Source organism: Lottia gigantea, assembly GCF_000327385.1.
Source record: "Lottia gigantea unplaced genomic scaffold LOTGIsca_70, whole genome shotgun sequence".
Lineage (NCBI taxonomy): Eukaryota > Metazoa > Mollusca > Gastropoda > Lottiidae > Lottia > Lottia gigantea.
This window is the reverse complement of record NW_008710371.1, coordinates 417843-429841: the sequence shown is the minus strand read 5'-3', so window position 1 is coordinate 429841 and position 11999 is coordinate 417843.

Genomic DNA, 11999 nt, shown 5'->3' with positions numbered 1-11999 from the left:
GATTGAAAATGAGAATGATGTAAATTGATGCTAACAGTGTCCCTGATATACATATAAAAATGTAGAAAACCTCTTTACAATCTCTTTAACAAGAACCACAGACATCTGATTGAAAATTAGAATGATGTAAATTGATGCTAACAGTGTCCCTGATATACATATAAAAATGTAGAAAACCTCTTTACAATCTCTTTAACAAGAACCACAGACGTAAGATTGAAAATTAGAATGATGTAAATTGATGCTATCAGTGTCCCTGATATACATATAAAAATGTAGAAAACCTTTTTACAATCTCTTTAACAAGAACCACAGACGTCTGATTGAAAATGAGAATGATGTAAATTGATGCTATCAGTGTCCCTGATATACATAAAAAATTTAGAAAACCTTTTTACAATCCCTTTAACAAGAAATACAGACGTCTTATTGAAAATTAGAATGATGTAAATTGATGCTATCAGTGTCCCTGATACACATAAAAAATTTAGAAAACCTCTTTACAATCCCTTTAAGAGATGATTTTCTCAATATGTCCGAAACTATTATATATTTTCTACCGTGTTTCACGGGTTAAACCTTCAATTATATATATATTGTTTTGTTATAAACCTGTTTCTGAAAGTAGGTTTACATCTATCATAAAGAATGACAGAGAATTATAAACCTTTTGTAAATGAAATTGTAGGTTTCTGAAACTAGGTTTATAGCTTATAAAAGTTGTATAACTAATATTGTTATTTTCTTTATTAGATTGCTTTATGACATGTTTCAGGTTCTGTTTTGATCTTTCTATTTCGCTCTATTGATATATTGAGCATAGCCATGCTTCACCATTTTCAAGGGTTGATTTGAGTCTTGAATATATGTTAATAATCTTCAGAAGTACTAGAAATGTACAAAAATCACATAATTCCTTTACAAATATCTCAAACTAGGAATTTTACTCACTATTTCTATAGATGTTTTTTCTATATATCACAGAGTCTCAAGAAAAGAGACTCATAATTTTAACTTTCAAACGTGGATAATTCTGGATACATGGATTTGGAGACTCAAATTTCGACAGTGAGCTGTGAACACTATTACTGATTAGATTAGCTTAAAAATTCCTGTTTCTGAGACTAAAGTATGATTGGTTAAACAGATGGTGAACCAGTTCTATTAACAGTTACACTATTTTTATATTGATTGTCTTGATTTATATTGATTTTCAATATAACTTATTGATTATCAATATAACTTATTGATTTTCATTATAACTTATAACTTATAATCAATACTTATAACATATTGATCAACAACATGAAGGTTTGTTTATCTTAATGACTTAATATAATGGTGATTTTCTTTGATTGAAGTTTTTTTTAGATTTAAAGATGGCTACTCCTTATTTTCTTATAAGACAGTTCACAATTCAGTTAGTTGATTTAGACTTTTTGTAATATTAAAGATGGAAGTTCCTTTGATTAATTTGACTATTAGTTCATCTAATTTTGTTTTATTATCCAATCAGATTACAGTATTTCCTAAAATCTGGATTTAGTTAAAGTTAAGGTCCCAGATATTTAGATTCTTAAAAGACTGGTTTAACAAAACCTGTATATAGTTGAAAACTGGGAGAAATGTTTAGCTTCTCTGCCTTTGACAAAAACCTGTATATAGTTGAACACTGGGAGAAATATTTAACTCCTCTGCCTTTAACAAAAACCTGTATATAGTTGAACACTGGGAGAAATATTTAGTTCCTCTGCCTTGAACAAAAACCTGTATATAGTTGAACACTGGGAGAAATATTTAACTCCTCTGCCTTTGACAAAAACCTGTATATAGATGAACACTGGGAGAAATGATTCCAGTTTTTATATAGCTGCACTCCACCTTTAAACTGTGGTCTGACCGAAATTAGAATCATTGCCAAATGAACTGTGTTTCAAATAAAATTTACACCTATCATAAATTAAAAACACTGGTAAAACACGATCAAATATTTCAAAATATGAACTTAATTATGATCATTCTGCCGATAAAAGTTTCCAAACCATGCAGTGTACAAGGAGGGAAATTTTGCCAGGACAGCGGCATTGCTCTACCATTTTTCTATTTCTAACTGTCAAGGGGTCTAGATGCTTTTTCCATGTCAATTCTTCTTACTTGCATCACTGACAGGGAGAAACCAGGTTGAAAAATCCGAAGGTATTATATCAACCTATGCCGGGATTGATCTGTCAGGTTAACGGGCAAGCGTCTAACTGAATGAACCACCGCGGCACCCTCAACGCAGAATGACGTAATTTGGGAGAAAACTGATATATACCAATCACTTTCTTTCAGGTCAATTTAGTCTTGGTTGCTGATTTTTGTTGCCAACTCGAATCTTGAGTAAAATCTTAGGTGTGCCCGCATGCTGACAGGATTTATAATATCAAACAAGTTTGTTAATTGTCTCTGATAGTTTTATTGTCTGCAAGACAGACTGTCATCATCCAATCAGATTCATTTTCCTTTCAATTGCATGCTACGCATATCGACATAGTGGAAAAAAACCGACTGGAGATTTTTTTGCCAGCAGCTGATCGGTTAAACTCTTGATAAAACTCTAGTCAGCAACAGAAATCATCTTAAGCACACAATATCAAGGAGGAAGACATGAAAAGAGTCCAATATCCATAATTAAGAAATATTAATAATAACATAAATTTTCAAATATTTTTCTACCTCCATGATTAAAGAGTTCCTATTAGAAACATCATTTATTAGGTCTATGCTTCAATCAGTTTTATGATTTATCATATCTTTCATCTGCCCACATTATATCATTAAAGGAATTGATAATATTAACGCCTGAGTTTAAAGAAAAACTACTTATTACAAAGCTCCTACTTATACCTTGACTGAAATAGTCACTATTCTTGTATCTTCACAATGTCAAGCTATTACGAACTTCGTACTTATACCTTGACTACAATAGCCATCTTTCTTGTACCTTCACAATGTCAAGCGATCACGAACTTAGTACTTATACCTTGACTGCAATACTCACCTTTCTTTTATCTTCACAATGTCAAGCTATTACAAACTTCGTCTTATACCTTGACTGCAATAACAGCCTTTCTTGTATCTTAACAATGTCAAGCTATTACGAACTTCGTCTTATACCTTGACTGCAATAGCCACCTTTCTTATATCTTCACAATGTCACACTATTACGAAGCTCTTACTTATACCTTGACTGCAATAGTCACGTTTATTTTATCTTCACAATGTCATGCTTTTACAAACTTCGTACTTATACCTTGACTGCAATAGCCACCTTTATTCTTTCATGAGAGTTTGTGAATGAGGAGATTTTATTGGATTGTATGCTGGCAAAAACAGCAAATCAGAGGCTTGACAGGAAGTTTGTGAACAAAAAACCTTCATGTTTACAGTATTTCTATCAAGGCCTCTGATTGGCTGTATTTGCTCCCATATAATCCAATCAAATCGCTTCATTCTGTGATGCGGGAATAATGTCTATTGCAGTCTACCAGCTGATCTTTGTCCAAACCTCTTGGTATTGATCTTTCCCAGATTATCTGTACCCATTTACAGCTGGGTTGACTGGAATAATGAGGATTCTGTCTACCAGCAGGTCCTTGTCCAAACCTCTTGGTATTGATCTTTCCCAGATTATCTGTACCCATTTACAGCTGGGTCGACTGGAATAAATAGGAAAGATGACTTATTCTGTACCCATTTACAGCAGGGTCGACTGGAATCAATAGGAAAGATGACTTATTCTGTACCGATTTACAGCTGGGTCGACTGGAATCAATAGGAAAGATGACTTATTCTGTACCGATTTACAACTGGGTCGACTGGAATCAATAGGAAAGATGACTTATTCTGTACCGATTTACAGCTGGGTCGACTGGAATCAATAGGAAAGATGACTTATTCTGTACCCATTTACAACTGGGTCGACTGGAATCAATAGGAAAGATGACTTATTCTGTACCCATTTACAACTGGGTCGACTGGAATCAATAGGAAAGATGACCAGACATTCAGACAACCAATACGAGAACCCACGACGACCATTTGTTCCCGGGGAGCTAATGATGGCATATAATGTTTCCTTATGCTTTAAACTAACTGATCTACAGCCCCAACTCAAAGGGGAATTTGGACTGTAGATTGCTTGGTACTCATGTCTATTCAATTCATATTTCAAGGTAGAATTTATCTACAGTCTTGTTTGCAATATGGGAACATCTACCTTTAATTGAAGTTAATGTTACTTGTAAATTATCCAAGTAATAAAACCATCAGACAATGGATACATAAAATTTTAATGCAGTGAGTTCGCATACTAAAATTAACTGAATTGAATCAAGTACTAAAAGCACTGAGGACAAGGGCAGCTTATTCAATATGGCGGTTTATTCAATGACTGCTAATTCAATATGACTGCTTATTCAATATGGCGGCTAGTTCAATGTGACTACTAATTTAATATGGCTGGTAATTCAATATGGCGGCTAATTCAATATGGTGGTTTATTCAATATGGTGGTTTATTCAATATGGTGGTTTATTCAATATGGTGGTTTATTCAATATCGTGGTTTATTCAATATGGTGGTTTATTCAATATGGCAGCTCATTCAATATTGCGGTTTATTCAATATGGCGAATAATTCAATTATTCAATAATTCTGAACACACATGGATTTGAAGACTCAAATTTCGACAGTGAACTGTGGACACTTTTACTGATTAGCTTAGCTAAAAAATTCCCCTTTCCGAGACGAAGGCACAATTGGTAAAAAAAAAATATGGCACACCTGTCTCTTTAAGAGTTTGCAATGATAGTTCTTTAATTGTATGAGAACTAAGTGTCAAGTCCTAAATTTGTAATAAGTAATAAGGATAGCTGAGAATCGTTAAATTCGGCTCTGTAAGGCAATACAAAATACAAATGGATCTTTTACCAAAACATGCCCATGAAACAAATCGGCCAATAAAACAAATTGCCCAATAAAACAAATCGCCCATAAAACAAATCGCCAATAATACCATCGGAAGTCATAAAAAATAATTCAATGACAAATAATACTCCTTTATGGTTTACAGTCTCGCAGAAAAAAACATCGGAGGAAAATATCAGAAACAAGTTGGTATATCTAATCCCAACTTATTTCCCTAATGAAAATTGAATCAAAACATGATCATAAAACAAATCATCAATAATACCATCCGAAGTCATAAAAAATAATTGAATGAAAAAAATACTAATCCTCGATTATCAGTCTCGCAGAAAAATATAAAAATAGTGTCAAATTAAAGGGACAGGTCAGCCATTTTCAGAGATTGATTCTTGGAATATATGTAAATAGTCTTCAAAAATATCTCAAACTAGGAATTTCTTTTCCTATTTCTATAGATGTCTTTTCTATATATGGCAGAGTCTCAAGAAAAGATGAGTCGTCATTTTAACTTTCAAACGTGGATAATTCTGGATTGGCTCAAAATTTTGACTGTGAGCTGTGAACACTATTACTTATTCCGTTTCTGAGACTAAATATGATTGGTCAAAAAAATGGTTGGTTGGTAGATGACAAGTTAATGTTCGCTTCCAGCAGATGCAAAAAAAATGGTGCATGTGTCCCTTTAAATAGTAAAATCACAGACTCGCAGAAAAAAATATAAGAAGTGTCGAATTAGATAGTAAGTCGGAATCCTGCCATGCAAGACTCTCGAGAGAATAATTCAGCCATCTTTGAAATAACTGACATTTAATTGATGTTGGTCTAGACAATTAGGTTTTTTACATTCTGACATTTTTATTGATATCAAATAGCGGCCATTGTTAATGGATGAGATTAGTCCTTAGAATTTTTACAACGTACCTCTTAATATTTTAACCTTTTTTTATTATTTCTGATCTAATTTTGAGTAGGATTGTTAATAGTCTGATAAACTTTAACCTTTGGGCACAGAAATAGCTCAGTCCATTGTGTAGCTAGGATTTCACTGACAGGGGGGAGGTATTAGGTGGGGAATGGAGTTTTACATCCTACTTTTCTGCACCATGATGGTTAATTAAGACGGAAAATGCCATGCAGGGTGCAATGAGGGAAATTTGGCCGGTTAAGGGACACATTTCTCTAGATGTCGGTGTAGATAAATGTAAAAAAATAAATAAAATACAATCCAGAACCCCTTTACAGGGGTATTCCGACTTTTTTACGAAAAGTTTTCTTTCTCAAAAACGTAAATTATACCTGAAAATATTTCTAAAGTATGTTATTTATATCTATATATCTTCTTGATCAAACTGAATTAGTTTTAAAAGGGTTAATTAAAAACAGAGAGTACTAATTGTTAATTAAGCAGTTTGACTTTTCAGCACATTTCTCCAGACTTTGGTGTATAGTTTTCACAGACTTGAGCTTAAATTAGCAAATTAAAGATTCAAGGGAATTAGATTCTTTAATCAAATCATTGATATAAGCTTATATGTAAATTCTACGTCACAAGGGACCAACCCCTTTAAATTATAAAGGTTATAAAACCTCTTTTATATCACTTTAATATTTACAAAAACTCTTTTATATCACTTAAATATTTACAAAAACTCCTTTATATCACTTAAATATTTACAAAAACTCTTTTATATCACTTAAATATTTACAAAAACTCTTTTATATCCCTTTAATATTTATAAAACCTCTTTTATATCCCTTTAATATTTATAAAACCTCTTTATATCCCTTTGATATTTAAAAAGATCTTCTTTTATATCCCTTTAATATTTATAAAACCTCTTTTATATCCCTTTAATATTTAAAAAAAACTTCTTTTATATCCCTTTAATATTTAAAAAAAACCTCTTTTAATATCCCTTTGATATTTACAAAACCTCTTTTATATCCCTTTAATATTTAAAAAAAACTCTTTTTTATCTTTACAAAACCTCTTTAATATCCCTTTGATATTTACAAAACCTCTTTGATATCTTTACAAAACCTCTTTGATATCCCTTAAATATTTATAAAACCTCTTTTATATCCCTTAAATATTTACAAAACCTCAAAACTTCTTTCGTAACCCTTTTAAATTTACAAACCTCTTTTGCTTGGTATCTTATTTTAGTTCGCGAAGCAGTAAATGAAGACCAATAGGATTAGGAAATAGTCCAAATTGGCCAGACATTTTCAAATTAAAATCTCGTTCCTTTGAATGGGATAGTTTGATGAAGTACCTAGACGGTAATTGAATCAAAAAAAGTCTAAACAAAACGATAAATTATATAATAGTAGGAAGTCAAAACACAACAATAAATTGTTGTGGAATTTTATTTTCTACGAGTGATAATGGATTGGTGCCATTGTTAAAAAAAGATTACGACATTTTTTATTACACCACATTAGGCATGAAATATTTTTTAGTGGAATAGATAGTGTCCAATTAAGCCTCTAAGTGCTTTCGACTAGAATATTGTTGGCTTTAAAGAGAGAGATTTGTTTATTTTAGTCTTGAATATATGTAAATAGTCTTCAGAATTACTAGAAATGTATGAAAATCTCATAATTCCTTTAAATATATCTCAAACTAGGAATTTTACTCACTATTTCTATAGATGTCTTTTCTATATATCACAGTGTCTCAAGAAAAGACGAGTCATCTTTTTAACATTCAAATGAGGATAATTCTGGACACACATGGATTTGAAGACTCAAATTTCGACAGTGAGCTGTGAACACTATTAACCTTTTGACCTAACCTGATAAACAAAGCGGTACAAAATGCCAGCACTGGAGAGGATAGAATTTGATTGGTTAATACAAACGTCATCGAGTTGTTTCTGAGACCAAAAAAAATGGCAAATCTGTCCCTTTAAGCCAATGAACTTTCTATACGAGGAAGTGTATCAACCATAAATAAGGAAGTATATCAAGAGATAATATTATGTATGATTTCTACTGTTTTTTTTTTGTGAAAGAAAAAGTTGTTTGGTTATATCAAAACATTCGAAAGAAAGCATATATTTTTTATGAAAACAATCCAGTCTTTCGAGGCACCCAATTTCACTAAAACTAAGTGTTTGATGACGCCATTAATCACAAGATATGCTTGTATCAAACACGACCCTTTGCGATTAGTGATGTCATCAAACACTTAGTTTAAGTGGAATTGCAGGAACCACAGACGTCTGATTGAAAATTAGAATGGTGTAAATTGATGCTATCAGTGTCCCTGATACACATTTAGAAAATGTCTTTACAATCCCTTTAAAGATGGGTTTCCTTATTTTTTTAGTGTCAAATTAAGCAAACTATTTGATTAATTGGTGTTTCTAATGAATTATCATGTATTCTTAATCATATCATTATGTTCTTATTGCATATAATTAAGAGTTTTAACCAATCATAAATATCCATGTATGTACAGTCTGGATAAACAAAAACAGACTTTTTGACCTTTCTTGATCGGTCACTCATTGGAATTCTGCTGGTAATTCTCTTCTAATTTAGCTAATTATGAATTAATTATGGACACGTGAGACAAACTGGTATTTTTCCAAGTCATAAGAACACCTCTACTTTCTATTCATAAGTATTAGCATTTTCATTTTCATAAATAAAAATAAGGGAACCCATCTTTAAGCACTTTTTGAAATTTTGTCTATCCATTTACCACATAAATTTCAGGAGCTTATATTTAATAACTTTGTTTGAAAATGTTCATCACGTTTCAAAAGAGATTAATTATTTTCAGATTGTTGCTGCAGGATACGTCTATCATTAGGCGTAATTTGTTTTTTTAATATCTCTACAACTAATTTTTTTCGTCTCTGATTGCAACTAATAGGGATATAAAGACGTCAACTTCGCTTCTAAACAATGTCTATCATATTTGCGTTTTACAACCTCCAATTAAGGAGAGTTCTTATTAAGCAGAAAGCCAGTGGTATAGCTGACATCTTCACAATGTCAAAATTTTGCAAACTCTGTCTAATACCTTGACATCTTTAGGTGCTTTTTGTGTATCACAGAAGTTTGTAAATGCAGTGGTTTGATTGGATCGTACGCTGGGGAATAAGCCAACCACAACCCTTGACAAAGAGACTAGGCAATATTTATGTGAGCGTTACTATTAGTGCGTGTCTGCCATCATAGACGCCATTTGATTGTTTCTTTAAACAAGAAAAGTGCCTCATGATGTCAAGGTATAATCAAGATGTGTATCATATTGTATCGTATCGTATCTTGATACATACCAAAGACGTGTTTCTAGTCTACGCGAACTCACAAAGTTTGATGTCAATTGGATTTGACAATGGCTAATTAAATGACTTTTTTGCCTTCAAGCCCAGGAGAGTTGAGGAATCATATATATAAATAGGCAGCATGCATTCCAATCCTACACGACAAATAACCAGAAATAACGAGAAATAATTTCATTACAGTTTCAAGACCTTAGAAGAAGCCAATCAAAATCTAACAAAACTTAACTGGATCTTTACTGCATTTAAAAGAGACAGACGGATTTTCCATCCATGTCTGAATAAAGCTGTGAAATGTCACGTTGACTGCAGAAACGAAACATTAATATATTGATATAAAATGGCAGCCATTTTTTAAAATACTTATGCCAGAGTGTCATGTGATCACATGATTTTGGAGGATCGAACATGTAAACAAACCCAAAAAACCTCGCACTGATAGGTTAAATATGATGATAATTTGAAAATCCCATTTGCATTTGCATGGAAAATGTCCTAAAGATCAAAATTGCAGCCAAGCATTTTTAGCTCCATTCAGACACGACTGGCAAAAACAGAGAAATCAACAACCCTGTTTCATTGGTTACAGAGGTAAATTCAGCTCAACAGAAACTCTCGAGTGTCACCGATTGTAGAAAGCGAGTTAATGAAAGTTTCTCCGCCAGTCTATTGGATATATCAACAATGACCACTTCCTGGCCTCAGGACAAACATACACAGAGTCAAATGTCAAATGGAAAAAAACAAAGTCATTTAAGTGATACTGTCATCAAAATTTTGGTTTTTCAGATGACAGATCCTAAAGAGATTTGGTTGTTTATATGACTAGAGCAACTCATGCTGGTTACATGTTTTAGATACAAAATCCTCATCAGGACATATAGTTTTTGAATGGGGTTGATTTACAGCGACAGAAACTATTTTGGCTATGCATGTCATTTTTCAGAATGAAACTTCAAGTTTGTCTACAATAGCATAAATCAGCATTTAGATTTCTTTTAAAAGAGCCCAGTTAGCTAGAATGAAGTCTTAAGAAAAGACAATAGCATTGATTAATTACCAAAGAACCAAAAGTTCTTGCAGCTGATACAAAAAGAACAAGAATTGCAGACAAACCCCATGTCAAATTACTATTCTGAAAGGTGACACAGCCACCTGGTTAACTTAGTAATAACATCCCTTTAAGAAGAATTACCATTCTTTAAAATTAGGAGAACCTTATGTCAAATTCCCAATCTGAAAAGTGACACATTTAGCTGGTCAGATGGAAACTTATCAACAACATCCCTTTAAGAAGAATTGACCAAAGTCCTTATATTATCAGACTTCTATCAGCTGAAACAAGAATTGTAGACAAACCCCATGTCAAATTCCCAATCTGAAAAGTGATACATTTAGCTGGTCAGATGGAAACTTATCAACAACATCCCTTTAAGAAGAATTGACCAAAGTCCTTATATTATCAGACTTCTATCAGCTGAAACAAGAAATGTAGACAAACCCCATGTCAAATTCTCAATCTGAAAAGTGACACAGCTACCTGGTCATTTGAAAGCTTAGCAACAACATCCCTTTAAGAAGAATTGACCAAAATCCTATATTATCAGCCTTCTATCAGCTGAAAAAAGAATTGCACACAAACCCCATGTCAAATTCTCAATCAGAAAAGTGACACAGCTACCTGGTCATTTGAAAATTAAGTTGATCACATCCCTTTAAGAAGAATTGACTGAAGTCCTTATCATATGAGATAGAGAGCTTCCTGTTTTAATGGTTCATTTATCATCTTCCATCTAAAACTTACTCTCGCTTTCTATTATAGCTTCAAATTGTTCTTCCGCCGATGCCTTCGGGGATGTTTACCTTCATTTCTTTAGAGTGCAAAAAAGACACAGATAACTTTAACTTAATCACTAAATTCTTCTTTTCAATCAATCTATATAAAGGTAAGTACAAAAAAGATAGCTTGCCAAGCAAGGTAACATACGCCCACTACCAGCTGTCAGAAATTAAGAAGTTTTTTGTGGCTTAATTATGAATTTTCAAATATTTATAAGTCAAGGCAAAACTTCAAAAACAGTTCATCAAGTTATCATCAAATTCAAACATAAATAATGTCTCATCGCTGTACACACAAGGGCAATAACTCTGAAACTGTTCATCCAATTATTACCAATTTCTAACTTGACCAAGATCTCATAATATATGCATATCCAGTTTCATCAAGATTGGATGTCTGACTGAAAATTGAAATGGTGCAAATTGATGATATCAGTGTCCCTGATACACATAAAAAATTTAGAAAACCTCTTTACAATCCCTTTAACAAGAACCACAGACATCTGATTGAAAATTAGAATGGTGCAAATCGATGCTATCAGTGTCCCTTGATTCACATAAAAAATTTAGAAAACCTCTTTACAATCCCTTTAATACAAGCTTGCCAAGGAATTATAATTCCAAAATCAAAGATAAATCTGTTTATCGCAAGACTGATAAAAATAGAACCATGATTATAGCGTTGAACACTTTGTGATTCATGAACAAGAGAGAAACTAAACTCTCTAGCTTAGAAGGTTAGAAAATTGCAGCCAGGAACTGTCAATAAGCTATCTATTTAAATGTCTCCCCTTAGAGTTAACAACAGTAATAGATGGATTGTAGGACCTTTTGGTTAATAGATCACGCGGAAACATATGTTTCTCTTCCCACGATAGATTCGTCTTG